General features: G+C 40.8%; 1 protein-coding gene across 1 annotated transcript in view; it reads left to right on the top strand.

Annotated features, from left to right (window-relative positions):
- The window catches only part of GALNT10 (polypeptide N-acetylgalactosaminyltransferase 10), an 82,062-nt gene that overhangs the window by 7,578 nt on the left and 49,128 nt on the right, over positions 1-25,356 (top strand). The window lies entirely within an intron of this gene.

Raw genomic sequence — 25,356 nt, 5'->3', positions numbered from 1 at the left:
GCAGCTTCAAAGAGGGGAGGTCTACCATTTCTTGGTCCTTAAATTTGCTTTTCTTTCTAAATAATTAGCTCTCTTCTCTGCCCTTTTACAGTTCCTTCATTTTCTCTAATCTTAGCTCCAGGTTATAAGAGAGCTCTCTAGAGCATATATCTATAATTAAGGCTTTTTAACCACAGTTACAGTGGAGTATAAGTGGTGCTCCGGTCTTGCCAATATCCAAGGAAGAAACTTGCTTCATTAGAAAAGTTGTTGATTTCATTACAACTAAAGTCTCCACTATCCCTCTCATGGAGTTTCCTCTGAAACTTCTTCATACCTGCCTGCTTGGGTAAGTTATCTTTCTAAGGCTGATGACCATTAATGGCATATCATCTGTAGCTCACAAGAATAAAAAGGTTTTATGCAGTCTGCCTGTCATTTTCTTGGAAATGCAGGCTGCCAGCTATTGTGAGTAGTGTCCCTCATGAGTACATTCAGAAAACCTGAGAGTTTAAAATGGAAACCCTGTTTTAAGCAAATTCCTGTCACTCCTGTGGATATTATGGTTCTTCCCTTGGCCAGAAGTAGAAAGCAAAGGAAGGGAAGGAGGTTGAAGGCAGCGAGGGCTTGACTGTGTAGTGCTGCCCAGTCTGGTGGAGAAAGTCACTCTTAATGTCACCAAATAAGTTGACTGTCTTCCAGTTGTGACTTCTTATTAATTTTTCAGCTTTAATACTTTTCTCTTTGCGATTAGCAGAAGTAGCAGAAAGCAACTTCTAAAAACTGTCTCTCAAGACAGTGAATGCTGGCATCCTTCCCTGCTAAGCTGAGCATTGCTTCTGCAGGGAGATAACTAATTTCTCTTCAAAGCCTTATCCCTCAACACTAATGTGTATTTCTCATGTGTTTGTCACGTGTAGCTGATGTAGCAGTGAGTGACCTGACGTGTTTCCCTGATGTAGCTTTCAAAGACAGACCTTGTCCTGTTCTGTGTGGTTGCAGATCACAAGGCAACTGCTGAAGTGAAACTTCCCAAAGGCATTTCAGAATACTTTTTTAAATACACAGAAACTGCAGCTATTTACTGAAATAATAACCAGCAAAAGGGTTAAATTTCAAACAAATATTTGAACTAGTGTCTTTATTTAGAATGCCTATAAATGAACTGTCTTCCTGCTGGAGAGCTATTTGATCATAAAAATAAAAGATTCACAGAATAACAGTAAATCAGCCTGTCTCCTGCAGGAACTTTCTGGATGCATGAAATGTTCTTTCTTGTTTGTATACTCTCCCATTCCAAAAAATCTGATTAGATTGGCATTTTTTCTTTGTTAGTCAAAGTCTTGTGATGTTTTGGGGCTTTACCAGATCTGGATGCGCTGTCAGCTGTTCCTCCTCCATGCAGAGCTGCTTTGCTTTTGCCCTCTTGAACAACGATTTTTACAAGATTAGGTTGCTATGAAAAGTTCTGCTCTGCTTGATCTCTAAAGCCTGAAATCCTTTGCTTGCAGTTGTGTGTGCAAGCTAAGGTGACTTTTCAAAGGAAAAGTCATCTTGTTCTCCGTCTTTGCTTATGATTATTCAGAAGATTTAACATTTAAAACCTCTAGTAGCCAGTCTTGTTTTTTTCCAGTGGAAGATCACATAAGCTTGTCTTTGTATAAGTTACCTTTACTTGTGTTCAGATCCATTTGGGAGGTTACTTTTAGCTAGTTCATAACACTAGGGAGATAGTTTTTCTCCATGATGGCAAAGAGGTAGTTTTTCCCTTTCTTGAGCTTCCCTAACGTTTCTCAGCCTTCAGATGAAGTCCAAAGAAGAAATGTTCACAGGGACTAGTAAGCATGAGCTGTTTCTTAATAAATAAAACAGGTGAAACAGAGTTTGAGTGTTCTTAATGTTTAGAGCAAAGTTTTCAAAGATGACTTAGAGTGTGATGTTCCTTTGAAAAATAAGAGTCTTAGTTGACTTTGATCTAGGGTATGATATAAAAATAACCACGTAACCAGGACTGGCATCCCATAAGATTTTTTTTTTTTTTTGGGTTTCGGAGGTTTTTTATTATTTTTAAAAGAGTGAGCAGCTCCTTCATTTCTGCTCAGACTGACTTTAATCTTAACTCTGCTTCCTTGGAAGTGGCTCTCTTTAGAGACTGTACTTGCAGCTCAGGTAAGTACAAGCAAAATATATTCCCTCCCTAAAGAAAATCAGAACCCCTAAAACTAGATAAATACAGACATAATGATGTTGTAAAGGGCTTCTGTTAGGCATGTAAGTTATTTTCTGTAACATTACAGAAGGTCACTTAAATTTAGCCTGACTGTCACTTCATGTTAGCCACTATGTAACAGGCTTATTCAGGATCTCAAAAAGAAGTGAACCCTGTGATTATCTCCTGTCTTCTCATTTGTCTTCCAGGTGGCCTGTTGCCAGTGTTTCATGTGTGATAGCCAAGTAATAAGGGGTAACTCTTTTTTTTTTTTTTTTTCCCCACTCCTGCTTATGTTGGTTTTGCTGATCCACCAAATATACTCTGGACTGCCACTTCCCTTTGATTCTCAGGCCTTGGTTTACTGTGTTAGAAATATCTGAAACTCCTGTTGATGTTTTGCTGCTGCATGCTGCCTATTTTTTATGTGTGTGTGGCCGTTTTGGAAACTGTTTCAAGGTACTAATTTAGCCTGGAAAGAGAAATCTCCCTTCAGAAAACCGGTATCTGCTCACAGGTCTCGATCCCAGCAGTAAAGAAGTCATATTGGTACAATTAAAGTGTTTGGAATGATACTTCTCAACATTATTTTGTTTGTTTGATACTGAGGGCACGGAAGTAAAGTGCAAAAATATCTGCAAAGTATTGGAAGACCTGGGATTTTGGTGCAGAAACTGGCTCAACTGTATGCATGAAGACCAGAAAACTATTCAGATAATCATTGTTGCCAATTTGCTGCTGATTTTTGGAAATGTGGTTCTTTACCCCTTCTGCCCCAGATTGTTTCTGATCTTCAGACGTGAGTTGTGGGCTCTACTGAGGGGGATGTGGAAAATTGGGAAAGTCTTATCTGCAGTGTGTGAAGGTCCTGCTTGTGTTGTCCTTGATTTTGTTTGCTGCAGGGTATCTGTGTATAAAAGATAACAAGTTTTCATTCATCATATTTCCTGCAAATAGGAGCTTGGGCCTGCTGATTACAGAAAAAGAGTCCTTGACAAAGCAATTACAAACTGACAGGAAAACGTCTTGAACCTCTACCTGTGCCAAGATTCTTTTTCATGCATTTTGGACAAAGCTGTTATCAGCATAAACTAATACTGATCATCATGAGTGAAAGGCCTAAGCTCTGGAAACAGGTGATGTCTTGTGGTTTTTCAAGTGCTGATATTTTTATAGTAAGAGGCTGCTCATGGTAGAACTGCATCTGAGAATCTGGGAATTGATGTACGTGAGCAGAGAGCACTGGCATTGCTGATAAATTAGCTGGGAATTGTCAGTCATATAAAAGAACTCAAATATTGGCTTAACCCAAAAAATGTGAAATTAAATAGAAAAGTACAGATTTTCTCTCTGGATATTTGAAAACAATAACAAGTCATGTGAAAACTTGTTTTAAAAATTATTTCTAGAGGGTATGAGTTTTCCAGCCTAATGCAGTGAAGTCTATTTTTATAGTCCTTGAAAACAAAACCTGACAGACCATATTTGCCAGCACTTATATTGCTCTGGTGACAGTGCTTCTTTTTAAAGCATGCCAGAGGAAATGCTCTGTGCTGGAGCATATGTCAGTGATTAGTGGGACCAGTGCTGCAGGATGAAGTGGAAGAAATATGGTTGTGTGAGGAAAAAGCTGAATGGACAGAACATGAGAAATGTAGTGGTTTATGGATCAGTTTTAGGGTAGGAATGGAAAATAGTTATTTTTAGGGTTATCTGTATGTAGCTGACGTGCTGTCTTCCAAATCAGTGAAGGTTTAACCGAGGGAACAACTGGTGCTTTTCTGTGTATGTTTCCCTTAATTTCTTCTTCATTTAGAAAATTATTGTCCCTTTGAATCCGTGACTGTTTCTGTAATGTAAGTATTCGTGTGCTCAGGGTGAACTAGAAAACCCCAGGAAATGAGAGATGTTGGTACCCAACTTTTTGGGAATTTGAGCCTAAGTGGATTTAAGGGCTGAGGCAGAGAAGGATCCTCAGGAATCAGCTGATTTGCTCCAGACTTGACATCGTGGGTCCAGAGTTCTTGCCAGTCAAGCCCCTGGAGTGTGTGCTCACGTTTTTCTTCTGGATAGCTCTTGCCACCTCCTTCTCCCCCCAGAAGCCCAGCAGCCACCCTTGGCATCAAGAACCTCTTGTGAAGGACACTGAGGTCAGAGCACAGCTCTCAGCCCCGAGTTCTGCACGAGCCATGTGGGACTCTGGGTACTTGCATTTGAAGCCCTGAGGTGAAGGGGAGAGGAGGAGGAGGATGGTGCCCTGCTGTTCTTCCTCAGGGATCATTGATGGCTTTTACTCAAGGGCTGCAGTGCAGTAGATGCAGCCCTCAGTTGACTTTGCCTCCTGCTTTGACCATGGAAAATAATAGAGAAGTGTGTTATTTGCCTTCCTGCTCTGTGTTTGAGAGGAACAGCTCAGGCATGAAAGTGTGCAAACAGGTATGAGTGATTCATGTGCAATACAGAGGCCACGTTGCACATGAGGCACATACCCAAGACCAGGAGAAATCAGGTCAAAAGCCTGTTGTTCCCAGTTGTTTTGAATATGATCCTGAAGGTGCCCACACACTTTACTCATGGACACAGGCCCCACTGTGGGAATTGCAAGGCTGAAAGTTGAACTGAGAGTTGCATAGCATGGCAATATTGAAGTTTCTTGTATATTTAGCCCTTGACCTCATAGGTGTAGTCATCACTCCAGTGCTGTGAAAAATGTTCTCCCGCCTTATCCTGTTCTTTGTATCTTGTCACTTATGTTGGATTACTCAGAAATTTTTTCTTTTCGATATAAATGGGAGCAAAATGAAAATGCCCCATTCCCTTTGTCACAATTGATGCCTGTATTTGAACGTTGCCAGTATTTGTTTATGAAAACTGCTGGTTTTCCTCTCTGAAATCTTTTTGTCAAAGCAGCTCAATACAACTTGGATTAAGGGAAGTCACAAGAGGTTAGAGAATCTCTGAAAACTAGAAAAAGGAGGCATTAGACTGCTGCATAGAATTACCCAGCCAGTATCAAAATTAGACTGCTACTTTTTGCAAAGTAGACATTTGACTATTAATATTTTGAAATATAATGCAAGAAGCCAAGTTATATCCAATTAAATCGAAGTTATAAAATAATTGTCTCGAGTTCATTACACCTCTGACTTACCTGCCTTATACTATTTATTTGTGTAGAATTTCCCCTCAGATTTAAGAGTTTTTTAAATCTATTTTAGCTCTGTTTTTTGCTTGCTTTTGAGTAACTCTTGAGATAATTAGAAAAACAGAATTAAATTCTTTGAGCCCTTCATAGAAAAATGATGGGTTCATGAGGTTTGATTTGTATTTCTATAGCACACAGGAGGCTTAGTCAGGAATCTGCAAGGAGAAAGTAAAACAACCAAAGGCAGACTGCTTCCCATAAAGTAACAACATCAGAAAGTATTATATTTATTTTCCATCCCTGAAGTTGCTCTGAAAAAATGCCTTGAAAATGCCTTGTTTTCTGGTACTTGTACCAAAAAAAGGAGCTTCTCAGCAGTGCAGTAATTTGATTTTGTACTGTATCATAAGTACTACATGGATTTCTGAAAGGGACAACTGGATTTTTCACTAGTGACTGAATCTAGTGCTTAAACACCTTTGGTGTTTTCAGTCTGATGTGTGGTGTCTCAGTTCTGTAATTGCTTCATACTTGAATCTGACGGCTCAGGCATGAGATTTCTGGATCCAGTTTTCTCCTCCTTAGTTGTCAGAGCTGTGAAAGGATCTGACTTTGAAACCTTGATTGTAGTCAATCTTTTTGTTTCCTTTACAACTGTTAAAGGTCTAAACATTTAAGAGGAGCACAAGGTTACCTCACTTGGGAGTCACAGCTTCACAATAACAGGATGTCTTCAGCAAAATGTTTTCAAGCTCATGGAAGTTGGATCCATTTGTAATGGATTCACAAGGGGTTTGGCTGTATCTGCAGATACAGTTTGGCTTTTTTAGAAGAAATATGTGTAGAAGTGGCTCTTTGAAAGGCTGCTTTTTGTGGAAAGGCAGTGGCTCTGACTGGAAGATCAGCAGTGAGGTGTGATGTTCATTCCTTCTCTTCTGATGGAAGGGTGTTGAAAGCTGATGCTCTTGCTTGTGAAGTGTTGTGATGCACTAAGGTGGATTTGTTCATCAGCTCCAGTGATCTCTGTTCTGGAGGGGGAAAAGAACACTAAAGGAAATTTCCTTACATCCTGTTTATAAACTTTGTCAGGTTAACATGAATGAGCTTGAACGTGTGCTCAGAGCTGCTGGATTATGCAGTTAGGATTCTGTTCTGGCTTCCTAAACAAGAGCAACGTGTAACAACATCACCATTCAGTGTATGTGCAAATCTGTGCTTTGTCCAGTCAGCAAGGAGGGTCAGGAATTAAATAAAGAGGAGATGAGTTCATGCACCTGGATCTTATTTGAATCAGAGGGTGAAAAGCTTCTAAAGCCTCTAAAAACTCTCAGCGGCTCCTCAGAAGAGGAGGTTGTTTGCCAGAGAACACTCTGAAAGCTGATTGGTTATGGAGTACTCTTAAAATTTAATGAAATGTAATCCAAGATTTTAATTGCATGTCTGGGCTTATGCATTTAATGTTGACTTTAGCAATTCTGCTTAGTACCTAATGGGGCTGAACTCTTTGTGTAACAATGAATCTCCTCCAAAAGATCTTAATCTTAAGAAATACTTGAAAAAGCGTGGAAGGAGAGGCAGCAGTTGCAAAGATATCACCTGGTACCTTGAAGCTCCTTAAGTTTTAAGTGTTTTTTGTGGTTCAGAGTAATTTTGCCTTTGGTTTATGTTATGAAAATTTCCTTCTTACTAGTCTGCAGAATGGCTTGGGCAATCTGTAGTGAGTGTGGAAGAGATTCCTGTGATCTGCAGCCAGAATGGTGGAAACATCAAACAGTGCTGCAGAACAGCTTTCCAAAAGGATTTGGAAGTGTCCATTTCTTCATCCTCTCCTCGGGCAGCATCCTAATCCCAAACTCAGCAGGCAGAGTGGGCTGCATTGGGCAAAACACTTGGCACTAACTCTAGCAAGGCTGGTGGGTTTGTAGTATTCAACAGCTGGCATCTCTTGCATCTGACACAGTGCTTGACATAGTTATTAAGCTGTGTTAATAGAATTGCCCGAGTGGCCTTAGTTTTTTGTTATGGAGTCACAAAGGTGAATGCTTCAGGTCCGTGGGATTGAGTATGTGCTTCGAAGGCTCCCACTCAGCTCCAAAGTGGAAACTGTGTTCTGGAGCAGCAGGTTAATATGCAGATGATGCAGGAGGTGGTTGCACTAAAGCAATACTCTTGGAGGTGATGTTGTGTCCTCTCTTGCTTTCATGTATCAAAATAGCTCTGGTTTCTCTCCTGGTCTACAGCTTCAGGTTGAAAGAAATTGTTACGTGAACACTTTTGTGTGCATATAACAAACTGTAAACGTTGAGGTGTTTTGGTATCTTGCAGTGTAAGGCACCATGTAGAAACAGTGGTATTGGTTGGATGGGCAGCTTTCAGAAAGAGAAAGATGTCTGTGATGTAGCTTTTGCTGCTCCATCTATTTCTATGATCAATTCTATTGCTAGAAGGAGAATGGCTGTGCTTTGGAAAGGTTATAGTTGAAAGAAGTTACAAAACAGCACCCCAGCAGGATATAATCTCCTCAAAGTAATCTCTTGGGAACTGCACGTACTTGATAAGGCATTTCAAGACCTAAGCCTTCTCTAAAGAGTAAAGGAAAGTTCATTTGTATCCAGACAAAGACCCTTTGGCCATCTGGACTTGACTTAATGTTGTCTGCTCCTTGCTCATGGGTGAGAAGGTGCTGTCTGAGCTGTGGATAGAAGCTGCTATGCAATACTTAAGCTCCCTTGACCTAATTCACTGGCTTTGTTACTGGAGCATGGATTAGCAGTGGCTTGCTGGTGCAAAAGTAAGCAGCAGTTAATTCTTGTAAGTCAAGTCCTTTATGACTGTGATTTGAGTAATGCCATCGTTTTGTAAAAAATGGGGCAAAGTCCTCAAATAAACATGATAAAAGAATGTCAGGTGATCCTGGAGCCCAACACTGACACAGCAGGCAAACTGTGTGTTCAGGTTTGGATGATGCTGGTTACTTCTGACTGCTGATTTCCCTCTCTAAGTCACGGTGATCTTGGCTCAGCCAGAGCAGGCTTCCTTGGAGGCCTTAACACATTCCACGGGATTCCAGATCGTTCTGAAAATGCTTTCTAAATGCTGTCTTAATTAAAGATTTCTTTAAGTCAGAATTAAGTTATTAAAATGTTCCAGGCATTTTCTAGAAGTCTGTGAAAGCTGACTGTACATTCTTTTTAAAGTTGATCTACTCCTGTTTTGGGTCACAAAGTAATATTGTGCTGCTTGTGGGTTACAGATAAGTTCAAATAAATAGATGAGTTTTTTGGGGGGTTTTTGACAGTCGTTTGCCTTTATGTGAACTGACATTGCCATTAAGTCACTCTTTAGGATTTTGCATTGGTGGTCTTTTAGCAGTAACATAAAAAAATGTCTAGTGTTCTTGGGAGGGCACTTCCAAAACTCCTGGGTATGTCAGACTAGGTAATGGTGCATAAGGCAATAGACTGACAGACATCAGGCTTTTGCTTTGTTTTGCAGAATCTGTGTCTGTTTCTAAAATACTGTGTGATCACACATGATAGATTTTGTGCATGGATTGAGCCACTGTTGTTGTGGGTTTTTAATTAGGCTTTAGGGTTTTAAGGGCACACAGCAGCTAGGTGTACTCTGTATCAAACTGAAAAGGCTGTGTATTGGAGGGAAGTGAATTTCTGTAACAGTAAAGCAGATTTCTTAACTTTAAAGATACATAATGGAGCTCTGGTTCTACTTCCCCATGTTCTGCACAGATTATGTTCATCCTTGCCTTTTGCAGGTAGTTTGGAGAAGCTTCAGTACAGTTGTCACCTTTTCCTGGCAAGCACAGTTAACTACTGCAGGAAGATGATAATCAGTCTCCCCTTTACTCCTCCAGCATTAGGAAACCTTGGCTGCTGGTTCCAAGATGAAGTCAGTGCACAGGTGTCTTTCTGAGCTTGCAGTTGGCTTTGGCATTTTGCTGTTCAGTTCTATAAAGTTGCAAAAGGTTTTAAAAAAAAAAATAAAATCAGAACCATGTCAGTTTATGTTGCTTCTGCTGGGACCCACAAGCAGCTGTGGAGCAGCTGATCGAGTTGATGCTCCTGTTCTGACTGGAAATTGGAGGAGCATGTCAGATTAGAACTCATCCTGAAAACTAATGTGTGGTTATAGAGAGCGCTGTTGTCATGTACATTATCCCAAAATCTTTTACAGTAAGTGAAATGTTAATTGTTTTCTATTTGCTGTGCAATCTTCTGATCGTGTAATTATCTGTCCTTATTAAAGGTTCTGCAGTGGGAATGGATGACTGTCTCCATATTTGCTGTGCAATTACTGTTGAGTAACGGGAAAGCCTGCTGAGGGGTCACTCAGCAAAAGCATTACTGGGAAACGACGCAGCTGTGGAGCACTTAGAAGCTGAAGACAAATCCTGAAGTGTCTTTTGTGTTCTGAAAGAAAGATGGGAGGCTGTTCTTAGGAACTTTGCACTGAGATCAGAGGCTAAGCAGTGAAGGCAATAAGTGAGTGCATTAATCCATGGGGCTGAGAAAAACCTTTCTTTCCTAAGATAACAAAGTTTGACAGGGCTGTTTATCTCCCTTAAGTTTCCCAGGAGGTATGAACACAAAATATGTTGTGCTCAGCCTCTTCTATCACTGTACTAGATAATTTCTTTGTAAAACATTTTACCTAGAGAGGTCAGGTTTTTAGCACAAGACTTGCTCCTCTGTTCCTGCTCTGTTCTTAAAGTGTTTTGCAGATTTGCCTGGTTTGTGAGAGGTGCTTTCTCCAGAGCAGCAGAGGTTAAGAGAACTTTGGAGCAGCTTGCATTTAAAAGACAAGTCACTATCACATCTCTGACCCACAAAACAACATCTACTGGGAAGATGCACTTGGGGAAGTTTTACAGTTTTTGGACCACTTCATTGCAATCTGCAGTACAAGTTGGAGGATTTCCATTTGCAGTACATCATTCTCCCAGTGCTCGTGCTCTGGATCTGTCTGGTGGACTGTCCTTAGGGGTGTGGTAACTCTGCTCACAAGCCACAAAGCTGTGCTGAGCATTTCCTATTTGAGTTGAACGTTTGTCTGCCTGTAGCCCAAGTTGTTTCAGTTGGCTTCAGCCTTTCCATTCAGGAATGCATATTTGGGCCATAGGAACAGCTAAAATAGTTGTTTTTTCCAGAATATTTTGCTTGAATTGTCTCTAAAGCCAAAGCCACTAAAGGCTTTTTAATATGGCACTTTGGAATGAGCTAATGCAAAGACAGGGAAAACATGCTGAACTGGTGGCAGTTGAGGGCTTGTATGGCAGCACTCCCTAAAGGAAGGGAGAGGCTTTCCAGAGGGCCCTGGCAGTGGCTGGTTGTGTGCACAGAGATGGAACTTTGCCCCTGTTGTGTTGCCTGAAGGGAACAGCCCTCTAAGCCTCAGCTATACCTGTGACACAGGTTGCTCTGCTTTTCCAGCCTCAGTGTTTGTGTGCCTCGTATCTGTCCTGATTTATGGAGCTCAACAACATCTGGAGCAGGAAAATCCTATTGCCTTGTTTGAATGGCTTTTATTCAGAGGGAATGGAAGACCTGGGTCAAAATTGAGTTTCTGTCTGATTTAAAATCCCTGCTCTCATTCACTTTGTTTGAAGCAGTAAGCCACTATTTATTTGAGATGAAGTTTAAATTTAAAACCCACAATGTAAATTACTTGGGAAGGAATGTCATTTTGTGCACCCATAATAGTGATAACTTGCATAAAAGAATTGCAGTAAACTTATTTCTGGGGGAGAAGCCAAGGGAGGTATTCTAACCATGGCACTTTTATGATAACTTCTGGAGCTTACTCCTCTTACCAGAAAGATTATGGATGTTTGACTGGTACAATCAAAACCAGCTGGACTTCGGGGAATTTTAAGGGGTTGTTTTTTAAAGCATTTTTATAAAAACCCAAGAAGTCCAATTAGTAGAATTCAATTCATAGAAGTTAAAAAATTAATGGTAAGTTACCTTATAAAATATAGATCACTTGAGACTAAACTAAGAGCAGACATATGGTTTTGATTTTTTTTTTTTTTCCCTTCAAACACTGGCATGGTGCTGAGGCCAGACAACTTTATTTTCCTGATGCATTATAACCAGCTGCAGATGTTTTAGATGTTATCACTTCTAAATGGGCTCTGACAAATGTCTCCTGGAAGCCAGCAGCTCTAAATATTACATGCACTGTATTCTGAGGAAATGTTGAAAATAAAGTTTTAGGAATTAAATGTTCAGTGTCTGAGTCAAGAAAATTTACTTTGTCTTTCTCAAGGGATTTGCTAGCTGAAAACATTCTTCTGTGAGACAGGCACAGATGTTAGTCAAGATACACGTGGAGACTGGAATAAATATTGCCACAGATGGTCTTGCACGGTGTGTTATTTACTGGCCTTCTATCGATAATACTGGAAGGTGGACACTTGCAAAGGTATTTCAGCATATAACTAAATACTGACCTGAAATTTGTAACAGGTGTATTCAGCATTAAGGGGGAAAAAAATTGAAGAATGTTTTAAAACATATGGAAACATTGTGTTTTGGGCATCAGAGACCATGGCAGGGCCCTTTGCTACAGAAAATTCTGTGATATTTCAGTGATTCCCTTAAGAATTAAAGTAAATTGTTTTAAGTAAAGATTTTTTTTTTTGTGCTTTTTGTCTTTGCTGCATAGCTTTGAATCCTTTGAATCACCTAGAAGGACATCATCACATATATATGGGATACAAAATGTTTCTTGCCTGTCAAAGGTATGGCTTTGGCAGGGGGAGAGGGACTCTATGATTATTGACACGGGAGTTGCATCAGATGTCCTTGACTTCCAAAATTCAGACAGTTTGATTCATCACTGCATTCACTCATTTTTCCATACCCTGAGAGAGATTGGGAAAATATCTGTGCTTTACTGTAGACACCTCATTAACATTCGATTCTGTATGCAGCGCTGTGAGTTTTCAGTCTGGTCAATGCAGGAGGAGAGGAAGGAGGTGTCCTGAGGGGACAGGCTCAAAACTGGGTAGTGGAAATACCCCTTTTGGCAGGGATGTGCCAAACAGGCTCTACATCCGATCAGGCTTGTTTATATGTTAGCAGTTCATCAACTAATGGTGGTCCTAATAGTTTGAAATTGTTGGGAGTTTTACCAGAAATCTTTATAGAGTTTCAAAGAAAGACGGGGATTGCTGAAGTGTTTATCAGTAACTTCTTTTGTGCAGGGACTGTTTTGGTAAAAAGGCATTTCAGAACAAGGTGCCTCTGTATATATAAAAGGTTAATGATGCACCCAGTTTATACCACACAGGGGAACCAAAGGGAATCTCTTTGCCCGTCTGTGTTACCCCTAAAGGGCCTTGCTCCAGCTTTGGTCTGGTTTAAATATAAGCCAGCTTGTGCTCATTGAAATCCCCAGAATCTGCCTGGCACTGGGGAGCAATTCCAAGAGCAGATTAGGGATGGCAGGCATCAAGGGGTAACTGCTTGAGCAGGGACCTGCAGGCTTTGCTCGGAGGGACGTGGCACAGTGCCCTGCAGCGGGGAGCCGAGCCGAGCAAATGCAAGTCTAATGATTTGGATTTTGCTACTTCACACTGGTGTTTAAAACTGCTTAGATATAATCCTCCCAGCAAATCTCTCCTTGCTCGGAGACGGTGGACATTCGCTGCTGCACACTGATTTTTGAGTACGAAGTGGTTACACTGAATTCTTGTGCAGCTGAACAAAGGCTTTCACTGATGCCTGGCAAAAAGAGGAGAAGTTGTCATGTTTGATCCTGTTTGTACAGGAGCATAAAGTGGGTCTTTGTACCGACGTGCTGTAACAAATAAAACATTCAAATGTTTGATTTGATATTTGCCAGTTGTTTGGTGACTCTGGGAAATGTATATATCAAATATTGGGCAGGGAGGAGGAATGCTCCTTTCTGTATAGCTGCTGGTTGCATGTGTTTAGTTGGACATGTTTTCTTGGCCTATAAATTATTACTCAAACTTTACATTGAAGGCTGATGTTCATAATATGAATCTTTCCTTAGTGGTTGTCACCTAAGCCTCAAAGAAGTTGCTTTTCCCCAGTCACCGAGGATGTTTCCACTATCTCTAGAGCTTGCTCTGGTTTCTTGACATGATTTCATCAGAAAAATATCTCAAAGATATTATGTGCCCCTCGGCTGCAGCTGCCTGAATGTACTTATGCTCAGAGGTCCCTTCTCTATGGTGTGTGTGTGGAGCCTGAAGTCCTCACTGATTAAAAGAGAAGCCACAGTTCATTTTCTGAAACATCAATCAAAAGCACGCAGTATTTTTGTGCAGCACTCACAAGATTGATCTGAATACTTTGAAATCCGTAGAAGCAATGAACTTTGGCTTGCATCATCTTAAGGAAAAGAAAATGATCCTACCTTTGATGGAAACTAGCAGAAAGTTGGCATCTATTTAACTTGAAAGAATTTGGGGTGGTTTCTCATCCCTGTGGTCTAAGTGGAATATCTTGGCTTGTTTAGAACAACTACTGCTTTTTTAAAATGTGTTTAAAGGATTTTTGAAGGTTCAAGTATTTGATTTTTCCCATGTCACCACTATGTACTATAATTTCTGCATACTTTCCCCTCTTGGGGAGCAGCAGAAGCTTGCAGAAGCATTTAGCTTACTGCAGTGAGACCTCCTATGTAAAGTGTTCCAGCAGGTCAGAAGAGTTCTTACAGAGGATGGGGGATTAAGTGATGAAAGCTTTTATAACTACATGAGCATTGGGTTGGTTTTAGGTTGGTTTTGATTGTTTGGTTTGTTGTTTTTTTTTTTTGTCATGCAGTGATCTTCCTGAAGCTTTCAAAGAAGGTTACTTAAATGGAATGGTGTTACTGTGGAGTTGTTGTTTATTTGGGATCCTCTTTGGCTGTCACTGAGATTAAAATGTTAACATGGGCTTGATGCAGTTCTGGAAACTAAAACAAGTGCCTGTTTAAATTTTTATATAGGGAAGGTGATTTAAATTGCAACAACTAATTAGATTCAACTGTTTGGAGATGTTAAAATAGGTGTACTAAGCAGTCAAAAATGTGTGGAATTTTCTACCCACTAGTAAAGATTTATTTATTCCTTTAGGGCTGGCACTGAGGTTTCCATTCTGTTTTTACAGAAGCAACTTTCTGCTTTAGAAGGTTTTTAACCTCTTTGGTTTGATAAGCCTGAAAGTTAGGAGGAAGTGGAGATTCATACTCTGTCGTACATGAATATGTATCAAAGTTTGAATTTAAGTTTGAAAGTGGTAGCAATGGCAGGAAGAATAGTAAATTAATTGCCTGAATATACTCTGCTGCCTGGCACATAACGACCCAGTAACCAGGAGGGCTTTGATAGTGTTGTCTCAGTAATAGAGGCGATTTGATATCTTGCCCCCATTTTCCAGCCTACTTTCCCCTCCATTGTGCTGGTACAGCTCTGGATGGGGACTTACTGTAAACTAGATCCATGAGATGAGCTGGATTTGAGACAAGAAAAAAAAGCCTGTTAACCGAGCTCTGCTTCCAAAGATGATGAGTTCAGAATAGTGGCGTAATTCAGCAAACTGTTTTTGCTGAGCTGTGTAGAGCAAAAAGGCTGTTGGACTTACCTCTTCAAAGAAGTTGCAAGGATTTACTTCAGACCATGGACAAAAGTGTCAGGATTTATCAGCCTAAGATTAGCTTTACTTGAAAGTACACAGCAGCCTTGATTTTGTTTTGTTATGCGAATTGGAAAATAATTCCACTAAATTGCATGTATTAAGAGTCTTATATTTTACTTTTTGGCAAGATTGACGTCTCGTCATTACAGAAAGTGTTATGGTCCTTCCTCCTTTTAATGTAATTTGTGAAAATCCAGTCCTACATAGGCTCTTCTGAGCAGCTGTCCCAAATGGGATTACTAAAACATTGACATTTATCTGAGCTTTTCACTTTTATAATTCATAATAGCCAACTGCTCTGGCTTATGCTTTTTGGGATGGTGAACTTGTCTTGCCTCTTTGCACAGTGGTAAATTTATGGAAATACATAAATATTTCCTAATCTGGGAGCATCATATGGACACTTAAGTCTTGAAGTCTCTTTGCTTACTTCAAGTTTCAAGAGATGTTCTTAGAAATAAAAAAGACTAGTTCACTTCATGTGTGGTCCCTAGGGTATTTTATAACATGAGGAATGGGAAAATAGGTCTAGTTGAAGTAATCTGTGAAGGGATACTGAGAGAAGTAAAATCTTGAGGAGGGGTGGAAGTATTTTATTGCTCTGTCTGCGTGGTGAATTTAGATGCATTGGAAAGACCACTCTGGTTGGTAACTTGCTGTGAAATATCAAGACTGACTTTTAGTACGTGTTAGACATGAATTATGAAGTTATCTGAGTCCATATTCAGTGTGCATCTCTTAATAGCATAAAATTATTCAAAGTTGAGTAGTTACCATGCATTAAATATCTGGCATGTTTATGATTTCCTTGCCTTTCTATGAAAGGTGGTAACTTCCACATCTAGCGTTTTGCTTGCATTTTCAGAAGGCAGTTGCTTTTATATATATATATATATATATATATATATCTCCTTAAAATATGTAGCTTGTCTCCGTGGTCTTGCCTGTGCTGACACCGAAAACTAGAACTGTATGTATTTGATGGATTTAGTTTGGGAATTCAGGCTGATGTTCTTGGGTGATGTAGCATCATGTTTCATGATCTCATGGGCAGAGTTTGCTCGCAGGGTTAGGTGTGGCTGACTGTGGTTTGGGCTAAATAATCTGCCTAGTTATTACTACTAGTTTTGGTAAACAATGTGGTGCTTTTTTTCCTGAAGCTTGACAACCAGCCTTCCTCTTGTGGTTGCACTTTTACTTAAAAAGCCATCTTCCCTACCGCAGCCTGTCTCTGCCATGAATCCCTTCCCTGAGAGTAGGATTGCAGAGATGATGTTTTCCACAAGAGGTTAGTTGATTAAATGCTATGACAAATTATTACAGCTACTTGAAAGCAGTTGCTGCTGTCTTTAATTTCACAGTGTCAAGTTACTGTCTTAAGTAAGTGCCAAAACTCTCCAGCTGCCTTTTGCAGAGGTCATTATATGTGGCTCACCTGTAAACATGTCCTCTCATTTGGAGGGGAGAACAGATGTTTCTGCCTCTGAAAGGTGCTCCAGGCACTTGCTGCAGGAGATGGTCAGCAGGCTGTCAGAAGCAATCTTTATGGGCAGGCTGGTCTTTCACAAGGAGATGTGTTTACAGAGCATGAAATGAACATTTTTGCACAGAGGCAAATAATTGCTTACAACAGAGACTTTAGTAGCAGATTTGAAGCTTGAATGGTTATTAGTAAGGTCAGCTGGAGCACACACGATGTCCATCTCCTGAGCAAAGTCATTCAGAACTTTTCAGCTGTTTGTTTATGCTGAAAGGTTTTAAGATGTTGTAATGTTCATGCCTTGAGCTTGTCGCTTTTGATGAAAACTTGTGTAGGCTGTGTTGCTACATCTGGATGTGGTAGGGTTCCTTCAAAATTATTCTTGAATGGAAAATTATTTCTTGACTTGCAGAAAGAGAGGCTGAAACCCCCATGCTCAGCCTTGAATTATTATCTAGTAGTACTCTAGAGTTGGCATGGTTTTTAAGAGACTTTACATGAAGTGTCTGTGAAACAGGCTGTTGTCACAAGCAAAAGGAATCTCTGTGAAAGCTTTCTGTGGTCAGGAGATGGGTCTGAGGGGCAACATGTCTCAGGTAGTGTTGGCTGTCCTGAGCTGCTCTGGTTAATGCTCTCACTCATCAGGTCAGGGCTCTTTCTTGAGCAGTGATAAAAAATTGTTTCCAAGGAATGGCTATTGGCAAAATTAATCAGATTGATTCTTCACTTATGACACAGATAAGACTTGAACTTCAGTCTTCTATGGTAATAAGACCGGTTCATCATCACTAATTGCATCTCTTCCTTCCCAGCAGTTTCTTCAGCCTCCTTACTCCTTCAAGGTGACTTCCTCACCCAGCAGATGCGTGTGTCTGACAGAGCATTTAAAAACCACAGAGCTGGAAGTAGATCAACTTCTTGTAAAAGCAGTTCTGTTTGATTGCAATTAGCCACGTCACAGAACTCAGTGAGTCTGACTGATGTTGACTGTGAGTGCTGTCAAACGTCAGAGAAGAGGGAATGTCTCCTCTCTGCACACCACGGTTGCAAATGGGGCTTAAGGCTCGGAGTGCTCTGTTTTCAAAACATCTCTGCTGCTTCAGGAAGGGGAAAAAAGTTACCAGCACCACAAAGGCCATTCTGAAAACTTCTTTAAAATGCTGCATGTTGTACCCATGGTCTTCCCATTGCTTTTTTTTGTAGGGCATCATTCCTTGGAGGCAGTGGGCCTTCTCACTTCATTCACATTGTGCTGAACAGCCCCAACCATAACCCCTTTCAGAAGAGTTATCCTTGTCTGTGATGAAAGCCAGTGAATGTGGCCTTTACAAGGAACATCCAAGCATTGCCTGAATACTTCTCAGAACAACTGTCCTTGAGTTCTGGGAACACACAAAACCTAGGATACAGATTGTGTCTCACTCCTTGCTCCCATTAAAAGGAGGTTTTAAAATAGTTTATGCTACTTCTGTACAAGACTGAACAGAGATTCACCTTCAGAATTCCTCCAAAGGAGTGCAATGGAGCTCAGTGTTCTGCACACTGTGTGAGCTGAGCAGCAGCACGGTTTTGCCAGCACTGTTTTTGCCACGAGGTGTTACACTATAAATTTTCAGAGGACACGAGAGAGACTGTACATACAATGAATTACTCAGACATTCTGTAACACGACCTGCTAATAGCCTGCCCTCTTTGAAATAGTCCCAGCAGTGTGAACTTAATTCTTTTTTCCTGTTTAATGAGACTTGGTAGAACAAACACCTAAGCAAATCTGGGAAGATTGTATCAGTCATTCTCTGCTGCATCTCATGTATAACCACGCGTTTTATTTCTTTATTGATTTTTCTTTTTTTGTCGATGCTTAAGCAGTATTCTTTCAGTATGGAGTAAGACTCATAAAAATACTGGATATCACACGTTCAAGTCAAATATGGTACTTCTTTATTCTGGTATGAGAAGCTACAGAAACTCTGTTTCAGAGAATGCCCTGCTGTACAGCAATTTTTCTCAGTCCCATGGAGCTTCATTATAGCGAGGTCAGACTATGTGCTGTAGAGAAGAGAATTTATATTTTATCATAGAACTAACTGCTATGCTCTTGTAATGACCCTGAAGGACAGTAAATGCTCTAAATAATTCATCTTCTTTGGAATATAATTCTACTGTGCTATTGGAGCTAGAATAGATCTAAGAAAGTAGAAAATATTGTGGTATATTTTAATGTAATGCCTAAGGGATGCTTATGAGAGTGCTTTGCCTGCCATAGCCCTGTCCAGAAAGTGAATGATGAAGATTTCTGGAATTCTGTTGTTTTGGTGTGCTCTCAAGGGAAAGACCTCCCTTAAGATCCTTGTGGTGAAATGAGACTCCTCAAAGTCTAATTGCCTCTTGGCCCAAGATGGAATATATTAATTTCTCATGTGGCTGAAAAGCCTCTTCCATAATTTCGTGTGTTGTAATTTTAATTTCATGTCTTTCTGTTTTCTTCTTTGCAGCAGTGTGGAAAAGCGTGGAAACTATTTGTAATACTTGCCCTTCCTTTCTGCCCAGTCATCTCTGCCCTTGTCTGCACCCATTTTGCAATTTTCTGTGTGTTGTTTCTGTAAATATCTCATGATGAAATTTGCTTTTTTCAGACATTAGGACATAAATTCATACAGTCATGATGACAGAACAGCTGCTGAACAGCTGCATAAAAAAATCATTGAAGTCCTGGATTTGCACAGTTAGTGCCTTCTTTACTTACCCTTTGAATTGCATCCCAAATTTTTGATGCTTTTTTTTGTGGTCAGGACCGCTTTCGAATTTTAATCCCGTTCTCCAGTTAGCAACATCAGCAGATTTCACAAGCCTGCTTTCCATTCCAGTATTGAAATCGATAGATAATTTTACAGGGTCTAGAAAGATTCTGGCAAAGAATGTTTTGACACATGATCTGAATGTGTGCATTGGAATGTGTAAGTTTTGATTAGATTTGAGTGAATTCTGATTTGATTATTAACAATAACAAGACTCAGTATGCTCAGTTTTACATCCCTAAGTGATGCATCTCTTTTTCTCTCCTGTCAGCCCACTTGTTACCTGTCCCAGAAAGAAGCTGCTTGTTTCTTCATTTTTAATCCTGACACTGCCGTTAGTAGCTGTTTGTCACTTTTAAGGAGACATCCAAAAGTGATTTGTCACCTTTTAGACATGTACAACGTTTTGGTATCTGCATCCCCAGCCCTGCTCTTCCTCAATTCCCCAGAAGCATTCATTATCTTTCAGTTATTGGAAATATCATCTGCCTTCCACAGGTGCCCTGACACTGTCAACCAGCTTCTTCCCAGGCCCAACCAATTTATTTTTCCAGTTTCTGTTTTTCCCTTACTGCACCTGAACCAGGCTCAGTGTGTCCTTTTGCTGTGCTGGCACCTGGAGCAATCTGATAGTTTCTTGCCCCATTACAATTGGCAGCTGCCCATGTGAAGTGGTGATCACTACTAGAGAGCATCTCTAGGAGGGACCAAAGTACCTACACAGGGTCTAGCCTCTAGATTCAGCATTCCAATGTGGATTACTTGATCCTTTCATCGCCTTGGGTCACCCTCATCTCACCCCAGCATAGAGGTGTAGACAATTAAAAGCCTTGGGTGGCTTAAAGATACGTGATGTTCACAATTTCATGCTTTATTTGAAAGGAGTAGAGGGAGGTCTCCTGAGCAGCTTGTTTGGGAGAGAAGTATTAAACCTGGGAAGTGTGATCAGATGGCACATGCAGTGCACAGGAGTGCTGCAGGGAGTTCTGCCAGGGCTTTCCTTGTGGAGGGAGAAGTGGGGACAGGGTGGTAGACACTCTTGTTGGGTATGTGTGCTTGGCACTTCAGCTTTTAACTGCTGAGAAGTCTCTAAACATTACTGAAAATGCCAGTTATCTTTAAGTTGCCTAGAACTTTCCATGGGATAACGTTCCCCATATGGTTCCTGGTGGGTTTTTAGTGTCGTGTGTGTGTTCTCCGAGTCATCTTTGCCAACCCGTCAATGGTGGCTTAGTTTCCTACAAGAAGTTGAAGACTGAATTTGGGATTTTTGTGCTCAGCTCTTTGTTCACAGTGGAATAATGCAGCTTGTCTTTGGTATCAAGGAGCAGCTCGTGCTTCCTGATGAGGAGAACTGCTTACAGGAGCACCGTGGCAGTACCAGAGTCTCTACAGGTACTGCCCAGCAGCTCTGCACTGTGGTGAACAGTGGGACAGCTCCTCACCATCCTGTCTGCTGCCTCTGGGTGAGGGAAATCTGGGCATCCAAACAAAGCACAAGGACATCAGATGAACTGACAACATAAACAGGGGGGAAATTGCTGGTAGCATGGATCAGATTTTTTTCAGTAACTGGGGTAACTCTGAGAGGAGTGTGATGCACCTGGCTTAGATCTGTGCGTTTGCTGGGTGCAACATGTTAGTTGTCTGAGCAGCAGTTAAATAACTTTTTGGAAGAAGAGGCGTGTTAAATGTTGCTTTTTAGTGCTGATGTTTTCAGTTTAACATAATGCCGTCAAGAAGCATCAAGTTTGCCAGGAAGTTGGTAAGGAATTTACTTCAAAATCTTTAAAAGAGCTTAAAAGGAAAGTAGTGTTATTCTGTTACTGAAAACCAGAAAATTGTGGTTTTGCTGCATTGCTGCTGTGCTGAGACTGATGCTATCGGTGTGAATCAGGCAGCAAACCTATTTTGGAGCACTACCTGAAGTAATAATAAATGTTTATTGAAAAAAATTTTTTTTTGGTTGCTAAACTAAAGCTGTCACAGGGTAGTTATGGATCCTGTTGGTTTCCCAGTGTAGGGAAGGCAAGTGAGAAATGTCAGTGCTGAAGGTATTGCCTGACGTGTGTGGAAAATAAAATAGAAAAATGCTTGTGTTTCTTTTTGCTTTATTAGAGTTAGCAGGAACTATTTGGTTCAAGACACGTGTAAGTATTATGTGGATATGGCATTGTTCCTCCTAGGAGGAGATAACTGAAAAGTACAATTTGAAAATACCTGTAAGGCTCTTGATGTCCTAAGTTCTCTCAGGAATCCTTTTGTTTGGGGTCTTTATTGTGTGGGGGGTCCTGTGTCACTTGGCCACGTTTCCAGTTTATTGTTGAACTGCAACCATGATCTGTGTGGGGATCATTCCCTGCACAGGTGAATGCTGCTGGTAGATGACCTGACATCCTCTGGTTTTGGGTTTGATTTTTCCATGGGTGACATTCTTAATCAGATTGTGCCTCCTTTTGAATATCTGGTAGGACATATTTCATTAATTTTATGTGTAACTCCTAATGATAGATAAGGGCTCAAGAAGAAAAAAAACCCTAGAATACAGACTTTTTTTCCCCAGTATCTTTCAAAATTCAGTAGGGAAAAAAACAGTTTCTAAGCTTAATATGGACCTTGCTATGGGAAGCACTGTCTGCTGACATAAAACACAATCTCAGTACCTGGAACAGAACGAAATGGCAGTTACGGTTTTTATTCCAGTTTTTGAGTCATATCTGTCACGTAGGTTTAGTATGGATTAAATATAGTTTTCCAGAGTGAATGTTGGGGCTTTTTTTTACCTTTCTGGAGATTTCAGAAGAGGTGGTATTAACCTTTCTGAAGCCAGTGTACTCTGCGTGCTGACAGATCTTTGCCCCTCACCAGGCGTCAAACTTCCATAACGTGCCCTTGAATTTTGTTTGTGTAAGTTTGGCATCAGCCCAATTTCCATGCAGTAAGGTAAATATCTGATCTGTGCTGTCAGCTGTTGCAGACCTCTGCAGCTCTGTGAGGCTTATGGATGCCTTATGGGCTCTGCCTGCTTTTCCAGGCAAAATCCAGGGCATTTCTGTTTACTATTATGAACTACAACTGTTGGCAAGCTTTCAAATTGCCTCGGTCATCTCACCTCAGAAAATATGTTCTAGCACAGTCTTGCTTGTGCCTTTTCCACAAAGTGCAAGGCACCCTGATATTTTGTACTTTGCACATTGGTAAGGCCCCAAATTGAGTGTTTTTTCTCCTGAAATGTCTGTCTCCATGGAAAGTACTTCTTCCTTTCCATGTGTAGCAGATAGACTTTGTCCTGTCCTTGCTTCAAAGATTATTGGAGCATAGCAGCTATATGTTTCTTATTTGGGTTTTGTTTGTTTGTTTGTTTTTTTAGGTTTTGTTGATGTTGGTTTTTTTTAATAATACCAGTTATGCCAGCTTATACCAAAACTTATATCAGGGTTTCCCAAGGAACTGGTACCCAACCAGGTAGATTCCACTGTATGAAAGGCACAAATTGCGGTAGTTCTTTCATCATGGAAATATTTATAAATGCTGTAAATTGTTTTGTAAACTGAACAAAGTCAAATTTGCAGTTGTGTGTTTGCCAGGTCCACCTACTTGCAGCACCAGGGTTGGCTGAGTGCTGTGAATTTCACCTCTGTGTAGTATTTCTGTGATGAGGATATATGGGATGTTCATTGTGGTGTATCTTTAATGAGATTTCTGCTAGCATAATAGAGTTGGCTTCTATGCTTTTGTGTAAAATATTTGGAAGTCGTGTTCATCTGAGCAGTCCTTGATTGGCTTAACGTTCCTATAATCTGATCTGGAGTTTATAGCTCGAGTACAGGGAAATCATCAAAATGATGGGATTAATAGGTTTTGTATCTTGCATTTTTATTATATCTTAATGCAATTATTCAAGTATTTGTGCATATGCGGCATAACCTGTAAATCTTGCTGGTAAATCAGATTTCAGAAACAGTGCTCTGAAGTGTGTCCTTATAGGAAGCAAACAGCTTGTGTGCTGTTTGCTCGTGTTGAATGGAGTGTGGATTTCTGCAAATATGTGCAGGGTTCTGCTTCAAATGCCCACTTCTAAAATTCATCTTCAAACCAGATCGTTTGCTCTTTCTGTGAATATGCAGCTAGTTGTATTTAGGATGGCTTCAGCTGGCACTAAATTTCATGCTCACTGCTTCTGCCAGGGGTTGCAGTCCAAAACCAGCTCTTGGCCATGGGATAAAACACTACATGTATGTTTGTTCCTTGGGAGAGCTCCCCTAGTTCTAAGTTTCCAGAAAGTTTCTGTAAAGCAGAAAGGGCAGGTGGGAGAGGTGGGAAATCTGTAATCTTGCTTGGAATGGCAGTTCAGAGATTCCTTTTGTCAACATCTTCATTCTGTGTATTTGTTGTCCAAGCCTATAACGGGTCCAGTTAGACTAAAACGATCCCAGACTTGGCGATAGAAACTGGAATAGTTTATTGAACAGGCAAAGCACTTATTTAAGGGTCTTGGGGGCTTGACATGCTAATAAGGAGGCAGGGTTATGCCAAATAGGGGTTTCCACAATCTAGTAGTAGCAGGGGTGACATAAGGAAAAAAAGGGATTTACATTTCTCAGATCCAGTATTTACATTTGGGGGGAAAAGGATTTGATATTTCCAGTAAGCAAGATTATACTGGGGAAGGGTGGTCAGCTTTTGCTGTATTAAGGATTACACAGGGAGGGGAGAAAACAATGGGATATCTGATAGCATCGTGCAAAGTCTCTCCACATCCTGCTGGGGAAGGTAGGACAATCCACAGGAATGGATGCCAGTGGATCTTGTCTGGTGGGTTTTTCCCCAGCCCCTGTGGCCCAAGGCTTCCTGTTTAAACCCAGCAGTTCCTTTTCTGCTGATATCCGAATTTTGGACTGCAACACAAGCCCTTCCTGGCTGTTGTACCTCAGGGAAGGTGAGTAATGGGTTGTTCCCATCCTGATCATGGGGTAGCCCAGGGCGTGATGTCATCTTGGGGAATTTTGTAATGTGTTGCTGTACCTTAGAGCAAGGTCAAAGAAATGCTCTTATTGCTTGAGGGGGAAAACAAGAAGGTTTCTGATACAACTAAATGCCTGCAGGAGCTTATTCCACAGTGTTGAGCAGATCCCTGACACAGGCTACAGTGGGAAATGGAGCAGTTCTGTAGATGAGAAGGGCTGTAAACATTTTAGTGAACGGAAAAGGTGAGAAAGCTGTTTTGGGCAAATGAAATCTAAAACTAGGCCAACTTGGCTTTTAACAGCTGAAAGGAAAGTCTGAGACTGAAACTGCTGTGTCACAAGGTGTGCTAAAATTCGGGGAAGAACTCACTTGTTGGTGCTCTGTGCTGACTTTGGAAGCAGCTGTGCGTCTGCAGGCCTGGGTTGAATTAACCAAACAATAAGTTCAGAACAGCAAACATTGCAAGACTGTAATATTATTTCTAAAGATAAGTGAAGAACAAAGTGTGAAGTGTTTGGTAGAGATAGATGACTAAGCTGGATGTCATATAACTGTCCTCAGCTGATGTCTTCAGACTTGAATTGACTGATGAACCAGGACTTTTTGCTAGAGGAAATTTTGTTTGTGCTCAGGGATTTTCAGCAATTGAGATTGAATAAAACTTGTTAACTGAAGGAATTTAAAGGTGGGGGAGAGAGTTTCAGTTCAAACAGGTACTGTTCTAGCAGTTGACACAAAAAGCTTTCCGCATTAAAAAGTGGAGTCAGCTAAAATTGGGTAATGCTTAAGCAGCAGGCTGTCCCATCCACCAAGGAGCTGGATGCCTGGTGTTCTGCAAGGAACATGTTTCTTTAATAGCTCCACAGTTCCCAAGTGTCCCTGGGCATTCTGCAGAAAAGGCTCTGCTTTGTGCCTGTCCTCACTGATCCATTCATGGTTCTGGTCCAGCTGTGCTTTCATTCACTGACACGGGGTAAGGTCTGATCGAGGAGTGCCCCCTGAAGGAATCAGGCAGGTTATTTCCATACCCTGAAGCATGGCTTTCTCAAAAACAAAGCACAAATCTGAACTTCAGTTGTTTCTGGTTGGAAAGAACGTGATGGCCA

The sequence above is a fragment of the Chiroxiphia lanceolata genome, chromosome 15 (assembly GCF_009829145.1).
Source record: "Chiroxiphia lanceolata isolate bChiLan1 chromosome 15, bChiLan1.pri, whole genome shotgun sequence".
In the NCBI taxonomy this organism is placed as follows: Eukaryota; Metazoa; Chordata; class Aves; order Passeriformes; family Pipridae; genus Chiroxiphia; species Chiroxiphia lanceolata.
This window is presented reverse-complemented; position numbering and strand designations above follow the sequence as displayed.